The 21257-nt window shown below is 34.8% G+C and overlaps 1 protein-coding gene across 2 annotated transcripts in view; it reads right to left on the reverse strand.

Moving 5' to 3' along the window:
* Window positions 1–15559, reverse strand: part of LOC101739493 (zwei Ig domain protein zig-8) — a 133832-nt gene extending 118273 nt beyond the window's left edge. The window contains exon 1 of one of the 2 annotated variants that reach the window (XM_021353627.3): window positions 14769–15559. The gene's annotated coding sequence lies outside the window, so the exon portion shown is untranslated. The remainder of the gene's footprint in view (window positions 1–14768) is intronic. The other variant, XM_012697691.4, reaches the window with a different exon arrangement.
* Between the last annotated feature and the right edge of the window lie 5698 nt (window positions 15560–21257).

Raw genomic sequence — 21257 nt, forward strand, 5'->3', positions numbered from 1 at the left:
AAAAATAAAATGGATTGTCTGGAATTTTGGTAATTTGTATTTCGAATTGAACAAAGGGTTTTTTTTTTCCGAACAAAAACATTTCAAATATTTTTAACTGTAATACGAAAAGGCAATGAAAAAAATGTTTCCCGATCATGTTTTAGAATTACTGCCTGTTACTGTTAAAACCATACAGGTTACTGCAAACATCATGGTAGATAATTTTACATCTTCATCAGATTAGATCATTTTATCAAACGTGTTATGAAATAGTAAAAATATGCACAAGAAAGAAAGAAAGAAATAATTTATTCGCTAAGCATAGTGAAAATGAGTTATAACATAAGTTAAAAGCAGCGTGTATGCTTTGTCATTATTTGATATGCGAATTTTAGTGCAGTGCAAGATATTATGATATTATCGATGCTTGAAAGGCAAACGTGACTAAACGACAATGCGTGAACTTTACAGTAGACTAATTTAAAGTTGAAATACCTGAAAACAAAATTTATTTTAACGAATCTAGCTGTAGTAGAATCTAACTAGTAGCTGTAGGATTGAAATGATTTTAATAGACCTAGAATATATTTTTTTTGCGCATCGATTATGGTTATTGCCTATCATTTATGTACAAAGCAGTTATTGTCGCTTAGTCACGTTTGCCTTTCAAGCGTCGTTATATAATTTACCTTTCATTCATCCATAATCCAACAAATAATTAAAAAATCCATTTATTTGAATGTCGTCCCTAAGAAAATCATTTATGTGATAATAATTTTCACTAATAAGATAACAAATGTATTTCTTATTCAATAAGGTATTTTCAATAAGCAAATCCTCTATTTTGGCGCTATAAGCTACGCACCTGGCAGTCCGTGTTCTGAAGAAAGTCCTAAGCAACAAACATGATCTCTGCTAGCCCGTTTTTGGCCGGGCTCTTCAATGTTCCTTTTATTAAAACTACACTAAAACTAAAGTTTATTCGGTAATATAATTTTGCACTTTACTAAAAGTCTACCAAGTTCACCACTTAACTGCCACATGATCCAACACAAACCGACCATTCCCAGTGGATACAAAAATCTCATTTATATTTTTTACGATCGACCACATAGAGGATTCGACGTCTGAAAACGACAGCCTTGATGTGTCAGATAATTGAATAATCTTAGGTCATTGTAATGGGAAAGAGACGATCGTACGTGAAACTCTTAGGACAGAGAGGGACAGACTATGATCGGAGCTGGAATAAATCTTTCTATTCCAGTTTCCGTAATAAATTAATGATATATGCCCCTAATATTAGGGGCGAGCACGAGAATTGTAAGTTATTAGCTCTATTAATACTACCTAATAAATTAATGATTTTATACGATTTATAAGAAAATGTATCTTTTTTTTTACCTAAGATCTAGACAGACCACATCAACTTAACCTTAACTAGTAGGTGAGCTCACGGGGCTCAAAACTGACGACGTTGCTAACACGAACCCTAGCAAGAGCCGTGCTTCGTAGAATCTAGCACCGGATTGGAAACGTGACCCACTGAGAAGATCCGGCGAGAAACTCAGTGGGCTGTGTCCGTGGGTTAATTTACTCGTCAAGCCCTTTGTCTCAAGCGAGGGGTTCGACGAAAACGATGACCGGTGCATGTATCTCCTTAGCATTCCGTCTTTCGTCATTTGTCACCATCTCTGTATATTTTTCACGTTCCGTTATTTTGCTTAGTAGTGAAACAAGGTGACAAAACAAATGAAAGATTTATTTAAACGGACATATCTGCTTACGGCCCGTCAAGGTAACAGTGACGTCACATTATGACGTCACATTATCGCGTATTTCCATGACGACTCCAAAAGCTTCGTTTCAAAAATGCGTGTAGAAATTAGTTTGATATCTCACAAAAAAACATTGAAATATCCATACACATCACTGCGACGAATCATAAAGAAAGTTATCAAAAAAAAAAAATAACTTAGGTCACTCACTAACTATCTGCTATATATTTTTTTGCTTATATTTTGTCTGAAGTACTAAAGTTGACCGTCTTTGTTTGTTGTTCGACAAGTCTAATGTTCTTTATTTTGTTTGAAATTCTGAGACGAACCATGCTTTCTTTCAATTTACGTTGTCTAAGTAAACTTTCTACGATCTTAAATAGCTTTGCCCTAAGTCTAAAGTCCACTCGATGAATAACAATCATTTTAGTATTTCGGTTTGGGAGTTGGTAGGTCTCGAAAAATATAATTAAAAAAATAAAATAGGACAGGAGCAATTTTAGATAGATGTATGAAATTAATTTGTTTAAGTGAAAACCGAACTTCAGGATCAAAATTTGTAGCTTCCGAAGACGATCTCACGGCTAATTCGACGGGAGATGTTCACCAATGCTCACGAATATCAGGTATTCTAGAGGCACAGCCGAGACTGGTGGTAGGTCCTCTTGTGAATCCGCGCGGGTAGGTAACACCACCTTGCTTATTTCTGCCGTGAAGCAGTAATGCGTTTCGGTTTGAAGGGTGGGGCAGCCGTTGTAACTATTCTAAGAACTTAGAAGTCTTATCTCAAGGTGCGTGGCGGCATTTACGTTGTAGATGTCTATGGGCTCCGCTAACCACTTAAAAAAAAATTCGCCGTAATTAATGAACACATAATAAACAGTCTGAATGTTTAAGTATTTCTGGCTTAACCTAAACACGGATCTTATTTTGTTATGAAAGCCGCCTAAAGCACATATCCGCAGCTGAGAGTCTACCTACAAGAGCAATAAAAAAAACCTTACACAAGATGTTTTTTATTGCTATACGTCGTGTTCCACTTGGAAAACAAATAGTGTCCATAGATACAGTCAAAATTAGGAGAGACACGAGCTTGTTATAATTGCAATAAATATATTCCTAAAATCTCAATTGAACAGATGTAGAAAAAGAATAAAACATTAATATCCTGTGTCAATAGATCGTTAGATATCTTGAAAAATAATAAACAACATCCGGTTAACAAGAAAAATCTGATTAATTATAATACCAGGGAGGGAAAGGTACTCAATCCCATTGTTCCCCTCGATAATTGAGAGGCTTTGAGAATTCTGGAGAAAGTTTAATTCGTTACTAAAATATCCGATGAAATTAATTATAGTCTCGAGAGTAAAGGCTTTTGAAGGTCTTTAAGGATGCCTTCGGGTAATTACAGTATAAACTGACTTTGTCCAAAGCATTCTTTTTAGAATCTTACACCAAGAAGTGAGATTTGGAAAAAGACACATTTTTGATGTCTTTAATTGAAATAGGTTGCATACCTGTATAAGGTAGGGATTTATGTACTTTGTATAGGCAAGATTTAGAGAGTATGGCTGCCAGAAATGATTCAGAATACCGGATGCAGTGAGAAGTGCTCAAACTTTAAACTGTTTTAAAAGAATGGTGAAGGAACACTACTTATCTTCTTAGTGCTGTTTGTTTGCATCATCATCTATTATTTTCATACTGTTGATGTATTACGTGTATGTAAGTATATAAGTATGTATTGTATGTAAGTATGTATATTGGTATATAATTGGTATATATTTCATATTATATGTAAAGGGTATATATTTTGTTTATTGTATGTATTTATTTTCTATAATGTATTATCTATAGTACACCGCAACATACCTGCTATATTTTTTTATATTTTCCAGAATTTCTATAAACTAAACGGTTGTCTGGAAGAGATCGCTTTTAGCGATAAGACCGCCTATTGTACAAATGTATCTGCTTTTTTTGATTGTTTTTTGAATGTAAATTGTGTTTTGGTGTGCAATAAAGTGTGTTCTCTCTCTCTCTCTCTAATGCCATTTAAGGCTGATTCCTCAGTGCATTATAAATTTACAAAACTAACCAAAGTTTGTCTCGAAGAATCTCTACTAAGTATTTATCTAATATATAAAATTCTCGTGTCACAATTTTCATTCCCATACTCCTCCGAAACCGCTTGACCGATTCTCATTAAATTTTTTATGCATATTCAGTAAGCCTGAGAATCGGCTACTATCTATTTTTCATACCCCTAAGTGATTAGGGTTGTCCACCCCTAAGATTTTTTTTTTATTTGGACTTTTTTTTATTTTATAATGAGGTATTATGTGGTTGAATAAGGTTTTGTTATTTTTATTATATATTCCCTCATCGTTCACAGCACTACATACCTCTTTCACTCATTTACCACATCCTTACACACTTACAATAAGTTAGTTTTTTTTTCTACACTAGAAATTCCCTAGAAATCTTATATATGGCAAAACAATGTTTGCCGGGTCAGCTAGTTTATTTATAACTCCAAATTACTAAATGGAAAGCGGTTTATCAGCTTAAATTAAATAGGTACTCACGTGAAACGGTAGGTGGAGAAAACAGAGACTGCTTAATACAGCAAAATCCATACAAAGTCCGTGAACTAATAGTTAAGCGAAAGTTACATTAATCAAGTTATATGTACAATATTGATTATCGTTTTAGATGTGTGTGTTCGCTTTTAAGATTAAGCAGTAGGTACCATGTTACTTTACTCAATCCAACTCATAGGTACAGCATATTTTCATTATGAGAATTTCCGAAGCGACGGGTTCAACGAGTAAACTAATCCATAGACATAGTCCATTGAGTTTCTCGCCGGATCTTCTCAGTGGATCGTGTTTCCGATCTGGCAGTAGATTTTGCGAAGCACTGCTTCGGTGAATCTAGTTTGACCCCTCGAGGTCACTAGAATAGGTAGGAAAAAATAAAATTTATGCAAGTTCACTAAAATTCTAGGTAAAACGAATAAATTTTTACTTATTTGCTTGATTTTCATAAACTTACTTACTAAATACTACCATTCTTGATTACTATATAAATTCTTACTAAATTAAAAAACCTAATTTTAAATTCACCTATACGCAATAGCTGTATAGACAATTTAGACTTACTAGAGGTCCCCTGGTAGTCGAAATTCGAATATAACTAATGGAAATTAAAAGTTTGTACACTAATATGATTCTATTGTCAAGGACTAATATACTTCTTTAATCACAGATTTCGTCAAGACTACGTTTAGACAAATATTAATAAAGAGCAAACAATATTTAATCTATTCTCAATTGGACAGACTATAATTCGATTGCAAAGAAAAGTTTGACAAGAAACAAATAGCATACATGCGTGTGTGTGTCAAATACATGGTAGTGTGGTAATGTTTTCTTTATTGATTTAATGTATCTCTTAAGCATTATTTTAAAAGAATATTCGCATTGTGCATTTCTTCTCTATAATCTCTATAAGTGTGGAAAATTTCATACTCCTCCGTCTGCGCAATTTTCGTAAAAAATGATACAAAGTTTTTGCTTCATGTATTAATATATAGATGTTATATTAAGACATGTGTATTATTGTAATTGTTTTACTATGTATGTAATCATACGACTTTTCATATTGACTGACTCGGTGGAGGAGTAGTTAGCGCTCCTGACTGTTTCACCGAGGGTCGTGGGTTCGATTACCAGATCAGGCAAAACATTTTGTGATGAAAAAGTTTGTTTGCTCTTTTTTGGAAGTTTTATATTTGTATATCTATATATTGAAACGTATATAAGTGTGTCAGTCTCTGATACCCATAACACAAGGAAACCTAAATTGTGGCCGTGCTTCATTTGTTCCCAATTTTTATTATACCAGTAATTATATAGGTATTTAGCAGAGCAATTACCATCTTATCATATTTGGACTATTTAAAAGTAAATAGCAATTAAAAAAGATAATCCTTGCATCTGTTTTTGAACAAGAAACATCTGGAATTTTATTAATCATCCAAAAGCGTGTCACAAGTCCATAATTTAGTACTAAATCTAGGAAAAAAAAACCTAAAGCCAGCAAAACCTAATCTTCCCCGGGGAACCCTTTCGTAAATGATTTATGAACGGTCTCACAACGGGATCAAGAGTAACAGTTGCGTTAAGTTCAGGCAATATCTTCATCGTGAAAGATATAAAGATAAATCGGCCGTTTTAGTTTTGATGATTTACCAAAATTTTCCTTTGTCACTTCCGCAACTATACGTAATTTAAGTCGGACATTTAGATTTGTTGTTAAAAGGTGAAATTTTGAAATGTTCAAGTGGAATTTAATTCAGTTTATACCTTTAAACGAGCAATTCTTGTATATGTATAATCTGAATCTCGGAAACGGCTCCAACGATTTTCATGAAATTTAGTATACAGGGGATTTCGGGGGCGATAAATCGATCTAACTACGATTTATTTTCAGATAATGTTGTTTTATTCGTGTTTTCAATAATCAACTCTTCCCGACATCTATTGGCGAATAATAATACTATTTTTTTTAATTGAGGGCAACTAACCGCTTTAAAGACACGTCAACAAGATGGCGCTATCAAAAAAAAAACCGGTCATCATCTAGTGAACTTAAAACGTAATTATGTTTTAGGTCTTGTTTTGTTTGTACCAGTAACCGAACTACGATAATAGTCTCAAGCGATGCTTTTGGATCCCCAACTATACATATGCGAAACAAAAAAACGCTTTCATTAGCTCAATTATATCACAACTCTAATACAGGTAATTTGGGTCTGCGGAGGGACTTCGGTTCCCTCTGTATTTTGTACCGAATGTTCCATGGGGAGTGCTCTGAGGAATTGTTCGAGATGATACCGGCATCTCGTTTTTACCATCGCACCGCCCGCCACCGGAGTAGAGTTCATCCATACTACCTGGAGCCACTGCGGGCATCGACAGTGCGTTTCCAGAGGTCTTTTCTGCCACGTACCATCCGGCTATGGAATGAGCTCCCCTCCACGGTGTTTCCCGAGCGCTATGACATGTCCTTCTTTAAAAGAGGCTTGTGGAGAGTATTAAGCGATAGGCAGCGGCTTGGCTCTGCCCCTGGCATTGCTGAAGTCCATGGGCGACGGTAACCACTCACCATCAGGTGGGCCGTATGCTCGTCTGCCTACAAGGGCAATAAAAAAAAAAAAAAAAAAAAGGTAATCTTTGAGATAAAATTGAAATCACAAATGTAATGTGTAACAGCTGTCCCACCCTTAAAATTGAAATTTATTACTGCTTCGCGGCTGAAATAGGCAGGATGTTGGAATTCCGACCCAAACGATGGGGTAACGCAAAGCCCCCGTCTGGTCTTGTCGGAACCCCGGATCCACTCTCGGTGCTTTTAAGCTTCTCAAGCACCAGTTACCACCGCTCACCGTCCTAGCGAACAAACCCAAAGACAAACCCACTGAGTGGACTACTAGGGCTAGTGTTAGCAAAATTTCTTATGTTGAGCCCGTGAGCTCACCAACCCGTCCGGGCGTAACTGGAATAGCCCCTTAGGCTATATACGGAAATTAAATATGCCGGTTACCGATACGATCACCAGTAATGCCAATCTAATCTCTAAGTCGCCTTTTACGGGAGAAGACATCAAAATAGCAAGTATTTAAAAGGCTTCAGTATTATTAAAATAACATTAAAGTATCAGTAGATTCTCATTAAGTGTTTGGCTATTTTTTCCCATTTTAAGACATTAAAAAACACACGGGTTAACAAAAAGCTAGCTAATAAATAAACTCTGGCTCTTAGGTACTCCAGATAAATAATTCTGAATACATATTAACGACTTAAAGGCAAGGTAAAGAATATAGGCTAAGTAGAAGCAATTAGAAACTCATTAGGACCTGCTGTTTATGCATGGGATCTCACTACGTGTATTTGATATGTAAATTTTTTAAGTAATTTCTGCTTTGAAAAGGTAGGTAAGTTAATTTTGAGATGCTATTCAACATAACGTAGCTCGCTTGCGTTTTCGCAGACATCTGTTTACACATAATTCGTATCAAGTCATACATAATATAGGTATATTTACGTTTGGAGTAACTATGTCCAGGAATCAGCAAACCTTTCTTTAAAACCCAGTCAAGCGGGAATTATACACTTTTTTATTCCCATAATACCTTTCTAACCTTGTCGAGAAACACGACAAAATTTATTTTAATTTTTTTATTTAATATATTTTGTACACACAGCTGTTAGAACAAAACACGACAATAAGGATACAGAGTACAAGGGCACTACTTATTTCATGTTGATATCTCTTCCAGTAGGCCCGCAAAAGGAATGAAGAATTAGGAACACAAACCTAGTGCATACAGTTAACATTACATATAATAATATATACATATTACAAGAAACAAAACAATATACATAACAATATACATACAAACACATACGCACACACACACACATATATATTATATATAATTAATTAAAAAATTCCAATTTTTTTATTAATTAGAATCTTAATTTCATATCTTAAAGTGAGAAATTGTATCACTTTCACTTGGAAGCGGGGTGACTGAAAACCAGCGCTGTTCGATTCATCTACTTTGAATAGCGTTAGCTGAGCAACCTCCTTTTCTCTTTTATTTATGTTTTCTTTTATTTATCTAAATGTATTAGTTAGTATCTATGTGAAAGGCAATAAATGATTTTATTGTTATTATTATTTAATTACTTTGTGGTATCTATGAGCTTCGTTAATCTTTAAACACCAGGTATTAATGACCTATTCGATCCACTAATGGGAAAAAAAACGTGTCTATGAATTGCAGGAATAAGCCGAACAGTAATTAGATGCTCCAAATCTAATAGACTACAGAACGTGTTATATAGTGAGGGAAAGCTATTGTTGAGCTTTCGACGCCTTAGTAAATGGCCAATGATGAAGCTATGTTATAGCATATTTGGCTTAACGCCGTCAATCAAAAGCTTAGTAATGCTTGTTAGCTTCGTATCTCTAAATCTAAGTCTATATATAAACAGACATATTATTATGTTCTTTTTTATTGAGTACATGCGTTGACGAGCTCACGGCTCATCTAGTTACACGAGCCCATAGACATCAGCAACGTGAGTAATGTTATTAATAAGTTATAACAGTGGTACCTTTATCCAATATTAAAAACTTTAACTCAAAATTTATTGATAAAAATACACTTAAGTAGTACGAACTACAAAAGGAGGTGCAAAGTTTTTATCTATGAACTCAACTTTTGAAATTTAACATTACTATAATAACTTTTTTGGATGGTCGATAATTTTTTCAGTTTCTATATTATATAATTATATTATATCTATAATTTATAAGACGATAATAAAGAAAAAAGAAAAAGTACTCCATGCGAGTCCCGTATGAAACCAATTTTTTCAATTTCCATTACATGAAATAAAATATACATTTACATTAAATATATTATCCTTAATGCATTTTATATCGAGATACATATATTTTGCTTAGAGCGTTGACTGTATTTTTTGTGTGCTAGCTTCAATAAAAACTAGATGCAGAGCGAAGGAATTTTATTTCTTGATTTAAGACACGTGTACGTACGACCAGAATTTTTGTGCAACCGCAACTAACTGTGTTGCCATATTTATTAATGCATTCCCACATTTAGAAACAATAATATAAAATTTTATGTTCAGGGTTGCCCTGTACATATTTCAAATCCATTTGCGAGATTATTCTTTTACCAATATCATTCAAGAAACAGTAATGGATTTGACAATAAGCAGAATTCCATAAACTAAGATATAGGTCTCGATAATTCCATATTTTGGATGAAACGAACTGAAAAATTGAACAAAAGGCCATTCAAAGTATTACTCTGCAGTCTCGTGGAAACTATCGATATATCCCTTTGTCAGTAACGAGAATAAATAAGAGGCGAAGCGTTCTAAGCGTGCATACTTGTTACATGCGCTCGAAGATGGTGAGTTCAAAGTAAAAAGAGATTTTCTCAGACAAAGCTTTGAAATGTTGAAATATTTCGCGATTAAAACACATTTTTCTCAACCTATATACAATCTCGTTTATAAATAAACATTTCGTCAAATGATAAATAAAATCCAATTCTGCCGTTTGAATACACAGTATGAAGGATTGAATAGATATTTGATGTTCAATAGCCGATACATATAATTTATTTGGCAGAAAAGTTGTTCGTCTGTATCAATTCTTGAAATTGAGCACTACAATAAGTTTTGGATAATAGATTTTAAGCTACAAGTCCTCGGGTTTCGATATCAAATTATATCAGATCTGATGGTGAAATTCCTCTATTTATAGTAATATCAATAAACCATCTACTTTGAGCTTACAGATTCTTAGAAAAAGTTGATTGACGAAGTTTGGCTCGAAAAATCTTGCTCCTCCTACGTTGATTTGTTGTCACATATTATGAAATGTAGCAGAAGTGTCTCTATATTGAAAATATTTACAAATCTCACGATGTTGTTAATTCTAAAAAAAAACTATAAGCCTGGTGAGCGTTACTGGAATTTATAGATATTGACAATACGAATGCTGGATCCCTTGAATCTTGAGGTTTAATCTCAATTTTATATTATAGCGGACTGCCATTAGTAATTATCGATTGGTGGTAAAAGTACATTAGACTTTCGTGGACACGTGTTACTTTCATATTTTCTTAGGCAACAGAAATCTACAAAAAATCGACGACGCCTTTATGTTCATCTAATTTGAATGCTCATTCTAATATGTTTGCTTTTGCTGAATTTTGAAGCTGTTTATAATTCGTTTTTTTTTTTATATTATTTATATATCATTTATTTATTTATTTTATATTCCTAATACTAGGCTGCACTAAAAGTATCGGGAATGGAATATTTCCACTGTTCCTGTCATATTAAAATCTTTTTAATTGAAAACTCCTTGGTTTTAAAAATCGTATACCATTTATTTATTTAAAAAAAGATTCTCGGTCTTGTCACGAGGCTTTGTCAAACTTGTTTAGTCGTTGAGAAAATGGAATTGACTCGAGAAAATTCAAGAGCGATGATTTATTATGACTTTCGAAGTGGTTTAACACAAAAACAGTGTGTTAACCGGATGATTTCTGCATTTGGTGATGAAGCCCCATCCAAAACCACAATTTATCGCTGGTTTGCTGAGTTTCAACGTGGACGTGTCAAGCTCAGTGATGATCCCCGTCAAGGTTGTCCAAAAACTGCAGTCACCCAAGAAAACGTTGATGCTGTGCGTAAGCTGATTGAGGAAGATCGACATGTGACATACCGCGAAATTCAGGCAACTTTAGACATTGGCATGAGTCAAATACAAATAATCTTGCATGAACAATTAGGTGTAAAAAAGTTGTTTTCCCGATAGATACCGCATTCGCTCTGTGAAGAGCAAAAAGCGGCTCGCGTTACTTGGTGCGTCAGAACTCTCGAAAGATTCCATGCAGGATCCTCAAATGCTGTATACAACATTGTATCAGGTGACGAATCCTGGATATACGCATACGAACCCGAAACAAAAAACCAGTCACGAGTTTGGGTGTTCGAAAATGAGTTAAAGCCAACAAAAATTGTTCGTTCACGGAGTGTTGCAAAAAAAATTGTGGCCACGTTTGTCTCCAAAACCGGCCACGTTACGACTATTCCTCTTGAGGGACAAATAATAGTTAATGCAGAATGGTATGCTAGCATTTGTTTGCCACAGGTCGTTTCTGAACTCCGTAAAGAGAATTGCAACCGCCGCATCATCCTCCATCACGACAATGCGAGTTCTCACACCGCGCACAGAACAAAAGAGTTTTTAGAGCAACAAAACATAGAATTATTAGACCATCCGCCGTACAGCCCCGACCTAAGCCCTAATAATTTCTATACTTTCCCTAAAATAAAGAATAAATTGCGTGGACAGAGATTTTCATCACCTGAAGAAGCTGTGGACGGCTACAAAACGGCCATTTTGGAGACCCCAACTTCCGAATGGAATGGTTGCTTCAATGATTGGTTCCATCGTATGGAAAAATGTGTCAAATTTCGCGGAGAATACTTCGAAAAGCAATAAATACATTTTTAAATAGTAATGTTGTGTCACTTCGTTAATTCCAGAAATTTTCAGTGCCGCCCTCGTACGTAACAAATTTAGACAATAGGCATCAAATTTGCTGCCTTCGATGATGATTACGCCCACTCTGCTGAGAGCGTAACGACTAACCAATGCTTTTGGCTACATTAATAATGATGGTCACGTCTTCAAGATTCCAGGAAATCGACTTAAGAAACTCCTGACGTAACTTAAAACGAGATTTCAATGTAATTACGACGTACTGTTAAAACTGAGACGGTAAGTCATGTGTAAAGGTGACGGAATTTGCGTGATTGATATCTACGGGCTTTGGTGACCATTTAACAACAGGTGGGCCGTGGGCTCGTCGATCACTCTTAACATTTAATTAAAAAAATAACCTAGAATATTTCGATAAGAGAAAGAGAGACAGAGAGAGTGAGAGAGAGACACACACACAGAGAGAGAGAGAGAGAGAGAGAGAGAGAGAGAGAGAGAGAGAGAGAGTATTATTTATTACCAACAAAAGAAACTACACGAAACATTAAATACAAAAAAAGTACAATTGGCGGTCTTATCGCTAAGAGCGATCTCTTCCAGACAACCATCAGGTGGAAAACAATCTATTGGAAACTAATGACACGCGGTGTACCATTCAATTGAAATATATACATACACATACACAATGTAGAGTAATAATAATTTTGCTTCTTTACACATAAATAAGCATGTAGTTTAGATCGCTACACTGGATTAGAAAGAGGTTATGTTAGGGGCGGCCAGACTACAGGACATTGCTAGTACTATCTGTATAAATAAAACGGAAATATCAAGAAATTTATTGTACTGTATTCAAATGTCGACAAATAATTCCTTAGTCATTCGTGACTATAAAATTTAAAGTATTCAAAACGGTCGGGAATTGTAAAATGAATGAATAAACTTGAAGTTGCACCGCAAAACTGTATTAATTATAAAAATTAAACTCTTCGATCTAGACTAGACCTTCACGGTAGTAATGACACGCTTGGGGAAAGGGGTCCTTAACGCGTTACAGACATGACATGGCTTAAAAATATCTAAATAATATTTGAAGTCACTGAATGTGACTTGTCGAAACCAGGTTCCTTCAACTATGATCATATATAAGTATTATATATACACAAATAAACTAATTATGTTTGCTAGTTTTCTAATATATTTTTTTATTCAGTGGGCTCACAGCCCACGTGGTGTTAAGTGGTTACTGGAGCCCACAGATATCCACAACGTAAATGCGCCACCCACCTTGAGATATAAGTTCTAAGGTCTCAGTATAGTTACAACGGCTGCCCCGCTCTTCAGACCGAAACGCATTACCGCTTCACGGCAGAAATAGGCAGGGTGGTGGTACCTACCCACGCGGACTTATAAGAGGTCCTACCACCAGTAAAAAATATTTTCTAGATGCCTAGATAGTGTAGTCTCTAAGATGTGAAGACTAACTTTTTGCCAACGGCTTTTAATAGGTTAACGGAGTTCATATTTCAACGTCTTCACTTAGCTTGAGATCTGATGCAATATCTTGGAGCTAACAGCAGTTTCATATTCCATAGTTGAAGGCATGACTGATTTACGCAGAAATGGGTAGGTTGGTGTGGAATTCGGCCGAAACCACACTACGCCCTACGGCAGAAGTCAAAATCGCGGAATGCTGGTCATTACTAACACTGGCCTTAGCAAGAGCAGTGGTTCGCAGAATCTGTCACCGGACCGGAATCGCTATTCAATGAGAACAGACTAGAAACTCAGTTGTGCCATAAGATGCTATGTTGCTATGAAATGCCGTGCAACTTTAATTTTAAGAACGAATAGCGCATCGTCAAAACGCTGTCTAAGAATATGCTGTGGGCCAGCGCAGTGTATCCAGGTTGCAGATATAAATTCTGTTATCATGGAAGATGGTAAAAAGGAACTCAATATATCATCAATGTATAGTTGCGCTATAGAATTGGGACTTAGAGCTCGTGTCTCAAAGCGGGCGAAGGTATTACCGTTGTTGACGTATATGGTTACCACTTTTACTGGTGGTAGGACCTCTTGTGAATCCGCGTGGTTAGGTACCACCAATCTGCCTATTTCTGCTGTGAAGCATTAATGCGTTTCGGTTGAAGGGAGGGGCAGCCGTACTTGAGCCCTTAGAACTTATATCTCAAGGTGGGTGGCGCATATACGTTGTAGATGTCTATGGGCTCCAGTAACCACTTAACACCAGGTGAGCTGTGAGCTGGTCCACCCATCTAAGCAATAAAAAAAAATGAGCTCCGGTGACCACTTAAAACCTGGGAGCAATGAGTCCGTTCATCTATCTAATCAAAAAAAAAATTTATCTCAATTAAACATTTTGAGGACAAATTCCTCATTAACAGCACTAAAAATAATAGGTATTTAAAAAAATTCAATACTAAATATTTTATCTGTACAAAGTCTGAAATTTGCGATAATTTTTGAGAAACTCTTAGAATAAATGCTTAAACTCACGCTCATGATTCATGGAGGGTACGGATTTATTTTTTCATTAGTCTAATGTCCACAGTCCAACACTCTTTTGAGACAGAAAACATTGCCAATAAATTAATAGGGACGCCAAAAAAGCAGTCCTGAATTACGTAAAGGTTCTTAAAATTATTCACTGATTATTAATGTCGTACTAATATTATGAAATCCTCAACCACGTGTTCTTCGAGTCGAATAATTTGGAAATTCTGCTTAATTACTTAGAATTTGGTCGTAATGTCATACGCCAAACTGGTGTATGAGGAATTTACTTATTTTAAATTTGGCATATAGTACAAACCGCTATATAACGGCAAATTTTTTTCTAAATATCCTCCCGCTTACCTTCAAAGTTATCTCATTGACAAAACGCTATTTCCAAACGTGAAAAAACTTTCTGGACGTTTTTTTTTTTTTTCAAATATTTATTTTAACACTAACCTCACCACACTTCACTATTATTATTGAGTTCACAATTTGATTCGACGATGTGTTAAATTTTCAGTTTGCAAAACAATTTTTTTTTTTTTCACCCGCGCATTTTCCGATTTACGGTCGTTCACTCACTGCCGACTCGCGAAGCGTCGGGAACACGGACGTCCGACGACACCGACACCTTTCGGCGAACTAATGTACTACCAGCATCGCCAGGGTTGAAATTCGCATGTGTGCGTTATACCCGTAGTACGTGAAGAGCGTACGAATAAGAAATATTAGTGTGTGCGTTTCTAGACGACTGGAAGTTATTTATGTGTGCGCGTCTGCCGTCAGCCAGTGTAGATGTGTGCAACCAACGTTTCGTTGTATGTGTGTCCACAACCGGGTAAAAACGGTCCGTGGAAACAGGCGCATGCTCAATGAGCTTTCGGAGAATGTAATTGTGACGGCTCAACTTTAGACGTTGTCTCGTATTTTGACACGAAATTTTAAAATGAAGTGAGGCCCTATTACAATGTTAACGTTATCTTTGACTACGTACAGTGAGTGCTGTACCACATGATGTTCGTTTATTTCCTGGTTGGGGTTAGCTACCGCGTCCGTGGCCTAAAAGTTAAAATTAAATTTTATCCGTTTCCATTAGTGCTACAAATTGGGTATAATACACCAAATACTAAACTAATGATAGACGGACGTAATATAACACGGAAGACGAAAGACGTGTTTATTTTATTAAATTTGCTATAATAAATACGAATTTAAAATCAAATTTGTGTGAAGTAATCAACCGTTTTATTGGCCCAAATAGAATTGAGGATCCCACATACCTATCAAATTCAAATTCAAATTCAAAATCATTTATTTCAACTTAGATGTCAGTATGACACACTTGTTGAATGTCAAAATACAAATAACAATGTTAACTCTACCACCGGTTCCAAAAAAAGCCACAGTCCTGAGAAGAACCGGCGAAACAAACTCAGCGGGCTTTTTTTTTTTTGTTTTTTCTCAAATATTTTCTTTTTTTTAAATAAATAGAAATATTCACAATAAAAGAAAAAACAAGTCAAAAAATACAATTAAAAATAATAATAATAATAATGAAAAATGAAAAGGCCAGGAGCGAGCGCCTCATTCCCACGTAGTGCCATCTAGTAAATAATCCTTAACTTTATAATATGCCTTGTTGCACAAACGTTCCTTAACAGTTTTCTTAAATCTATGAACAGGTAGTAGTTGAACGTTTAGTGGGATCTTGTTGAAAAGCTGTACACCCAGCCCCCTAAAAGAGTTGCTTATTTTCTTAATTCGAGCCGCCGGCAACGCAAGCCTATGTTTGTTCCTAGTGTTCACATTGTGCAAATCGCAGACTCTGGGGAATTCTTCAATGTTTTTACGCACGTACAATAAATTTTCAAAAATGTATTGGGACGCTAAAGTTAGAATTTTGATTTCCTTAAACTTGTCCCTCAAGGATTCCCTCGGGTGCATATTATAAATAGCACGAATAGCCCTCTTCTGCAGGATGAAAATCGTTTCGACATCGGCAGCATTGCCCCATAGCAAAATGCCATAGGACATAACACTATGAAAATAACTAAAATAAACCAGGCGTGCCGTATCTTCATTAATATACATTCGTATTTTTTTTACCGCAAACGCTGCAGAACTAAGCCTACTCGCTAACTTGCATATGTGAGGACCCCACTGCAGCTTGGAATCAACTGTTATACCAAGAAAAACTGTCGAATCCACAAGCTCCAGTGTCTCTCCACTTACAGTAATATTAGTGTCAACTTGTCTAACATTAGGTGTGGTAAATTTTATACATTTTGTTTTTTTGTTATTTAATAACAGATTATTAACACTAAACCAATGTACCACGCGCGAGATAGCATCATTCACATCGTCATAATCTTCCAAATGTCGTTTAATTTTAAACAATAATGATGTATCATCAGCGAATAATACGACCTCGTGACGGGTTTCAATAAACTTAGGTAAATCATTGATATATACAAGAAATAGGAAGGGACCCAATATGGAACCCTGAGGAACACCCATATTAAGTAAGACACCGGAAGATCTGGTTCCTTTAACGTCTACTTTTTGGATTCTTCCGGATAAATAAGATTTAATAAGTTCTAATGAAACGCCCCTAATACCATAATGGTGTAATTTCCTCAACAATGTATTATGCTCAACACAATCAAAAGCTTTAGATAAGTCGCAGAAAACCCCAAGGGCATTATGCGACTCTTCCCAAGCCTGAAAAATATTTTTAATGAGATCTACACCTGCATCAATAGTTGACCGACCTCTAGTGAATCCATATTGTTTGTTATGAAGCAGGTTATTGGAATTGAAGTGGTTCAAAAGTTGTTCCAGAATAATTTTTTCAAAAATTTTACTCAATGTAGGTAGTACTGAAATGGGCCTAAAGTTAGAGGGGTCAAAAGTACTACCAGATTTAAATAAAGGTATTATTTTACTATATTTCATTAGATCAGGAAACACACCACCATCAATACAGTCATTAAATATTGTAGCAAGGTAAGGTGCAATTATATCAATAATGGATTTTATAACATTAATTGAAATTCCCCATAAATCACCAGTTTTCTTAATATTAATGAGCTTGAAAGTATCAATTATGTCCTTTATATCAATATTTGTGAACTTAAAGTTAACACTGCATTTATCAACATGATTTTGCAGTAATGATTCGGCGACGGTAGGAGATGAAATTAAAGATTTTGTGGTAGAAGCTGGGATATCAGCAAAGTAGTGCTCAAAGGCACTGGCCACTTCTTGATGAGAAGTTATTATTCGATTATTGATTTTTAAAGTTAATTCAGCATTGCTGTTTCTGACATTCCCAGTCTCCCTATTAATGATATTCCAAGTCATTTTAATTTTGTCAGGTGCATTTTTTATAAGATTGCCTAAGTGCAATGACTTGGCCAATGTACAGACTTTTTTAAACAGCTTGGAATATTTAGAGACATACTCATGAAATGACTTATTATGATTATATGATTTTTCATGATAGAGATCGTATAATCTCTGCCTACTTTTGTGAATTCCAACAGTCGCCCATTCATTGAATGATCTTTTATTATGTAAGATCAGAGTTTTAGAAGTAAAGATGGCACTAAATTCAGAATTAATAACATTAAATAAATCCATGTAATGAACATTAGGATCTTCACTATAACAAACATTCGGAATTTTTGCCAAAACTTTACCTCTAAGCTTCTCCAAACGTCTAATATTAATAGGAACAAACGGTAGCTTTCTTGTACTATTAACATCTGAAACAGATTTAATTTTAAAAGATAAGAATTGTCCACTGTGGTCTGAACTTAAATGATTAATAATGCATTTATGTAAAGGTTTTACATTTGTGAAAATATTATCTATACAGGTTGCCGATGTGCTAGTTATTCTTGTGGGCTCTGAAAATAGATTGCTAAGGTTATATGATTTTAACAATGTTCTGAGTCTAATAGTGGCATTTGTATTTTCTAATAAATTTATATTAAAATCACCACAAATAAAAACATGTTTATTAGAAACAGAAAGCTTTAATAAAACACGTTCCATTATATTTTCAAAAAAATCATATAACGAATTCGGGGGCCTGTACACACTTACAACAATGAATCGCTCAAGCTCTACACATGCCATTTCAATAATCCGTTCCACAGAGAGGCTCACAATGTCTCTACGTTCCTTACATTTATAATCTTTATTAACAATGATCAGTGAGCCACCTCGTATAGCATTCTCTCTGCAGAAGGAACTTACAACCTGGTGATTTTTAAAATTACAATTTAATTCATATTTTTTAAGCCAATGTTCAGTAACACATAGAACATTGACTTTATTATAATCTAGGAATAAATCAATTTCAAGTTCTTTACCCATCAAACCTTGTAAGTTCTGATGCACCAGGTTGATCACAGTTGTTTTCAAAGAAATATTATTTGTTGATGGGCTGTGTCCAAATAAATCATATTTACTGCAAGAGGTAAACTCTGTTGTCTTAGTAATTAATTTAAATTACTTGGAACGGATTCCAAATTAATAGATGTCATATTTTTTTTCTGCTCAAAAGAAGCAGTAGGTTGATTAGCCAAATTCATGGCTAGATAAATGTGTAAAAAATAATGTAGCGAGTTTGCTACTTGTCTAAAATTGTAGCTACCTAAATAGAATTTGTTAGATTTTGTCATAATAATACATTTATTCTTTATCATGCAATTAATGTCAATAGTATAAAATATATTTTCTGATTGTGTCATGACATAATAATTATTAACATTAGAAATTGTCTGCATGAAATCATTAATGCAATGTCTGATTTTATTTTCTGCTGGCATACTCTGAATAAATGGAAATGCAAACATGATGATCTTTTTCACCTGTAGTGTTAATAATTGATTTATTTGATATTTTATATCTCTTATATCTGCATTTCCCCTTCTCCCAATCATTATGGTTATTGTAGTGTTAGGGCAATGAGTCACATTTAAAATTTTATTGAGTATGTGGGTACATGAAGCCCCAGGCATACAATAATTTATGACAGATTGTCCCAAACACAGATCATTCAGCGCTACACCCATATTTTTCCCTAGTTCATCACTGAATATTTTAATAATGTTTTTAGTAAGCGCAGGTTTCATTATATTGTTTACAACGGGCTTAGAGGTAGAACTAGAAAATTGATTTTGACTATTGGAACAGTCTGGTACTGGAGAACCCGATATAGAGCAGTGGCATTTACAATTAGCATATTGTAATGTCAGAGATTCAAATCGCTCTTTATTATTATTACACAAATCTAGCAGGTTATCCATCACCGATATATGTTCACATATGTCTTTTTGAGCATATTCATAATTTTTAGTTACATTGTCCAAATCAGTTTTCAACGAATTTATTTGTGAAGTTAACTTTTCTATTTCTAACAAATGATTGTGATGAACATGTTGTAATTCTTCAAGTGAAGTATTTAGTTTTGTACGCAGTGCATTTCGGTCTTTGCATATAGTTTTTATACAATTAATAGATTTTCTAGTTTTTAAAAGTTGCTCCGTTTTATTTATAAACTTATTTAACTTAGAATATCTCTTATACTTTTTCTTACTAAGAACTAATCGAGAGGAATGTGTACTATCGGAGTCACCACCAGTCAAATCTATTGTAGGTATGTCACACTGAGAAGTGGTGATCACTGTTCCCGAAGCTGGTTCACTCTCGATCAGTTCCGAGTACAGGCTCTGTGTTTTTTGGGCTTTTAGATTTATTATCTCTAACTGTAAATTAGAGATACAATCATGTGCCTCAGAAAGTTTGACTTTCAGTTCAGCTGAGAGTTGGAGCGACTCAACATACTCACCGCTGCACTGATCGAAGCCGTCTACAACAGTTTGTAATTTCTTGTTAGTCTCAAGAACTTCATTGTATTCAATGAAGAGCTGAGACAACTGTCCTTTCAACATGGTATTTTTCTTTATTACCTGGAGTGTTTCGACTTCGTTGTCTTCTCTCTCTTTTAGTAGTTGTTGACACTGTTCCCGTGATGTTTTTAGTTGCTGAAGAGCCACTTGAAGTTGGTCATCAACTTGACGAGCTTTGGTACCTCTGGTCATCATTTTGGATTTGTAGAAAAAATTTATAGTACCCTCGTAAAATAAAGAAAATTTGTACAATTATGCAGTAAAATGCACTAATTGAACGTTTTACGTAACAATAAACTTATATTATCACTTAGATATACGTTTTATATAATATTAAGTACAATACAGAACTTAAAACGATTTTAATTTAAATAATAATTGGGAGAGCACAATAATATTGACAAGTAGCGGTCAGTGTTGCCAGCAAAAAAAAAAAAAAAAACTATATATATATATATATCTATATCGTTGCTTTTATTTACAATTGAAAATGTTCTCTAAGTTTCAGCCCATGTTTCTAGCCTGTCAGTGGAGCAAATATATAGCTGGAAGCCATTCACGTCGAGTACAGCGTGCATTGTATTTCCTTTCCACCTGAGAACTCTGAAGTGAACCCCCTCGAAGTGTTTCCGGGTTTGCCTTGATAGTGTAAAATTACAAATTTTGAAGTTTTTTTTTTTTAGTAATGGCTTATACCTTTTCATCTAGCTAAATTGAATTAAATTGTAAGAGAATGATGAGATAAATACATTCGTATAAAAATACTTGCCCAAATCTATCGATATTTAATTTTAATAGAATACAAGTTTGACTAAAATCAATCGCCTAATTTTCACAAACAACTATTACAAGTTTCCGATCAATACAGTAAGTGATGCTTGAAGGCATAGATAACGCGAACAAATAAAATAATCATTCAAGTCGATCG

The sequence above is a fragment of the Bombyx mori genome, chromosome 28, assembly GCF_030269925.1.
Source record: "Bombyx mori chromosome 28, ASM3026992v2".
NCBI lineage: Eukaryota > Metazoa > Arthropoda > Insecta > Lepidoptera > Bombycidae > Bombyx > Bombyx mori.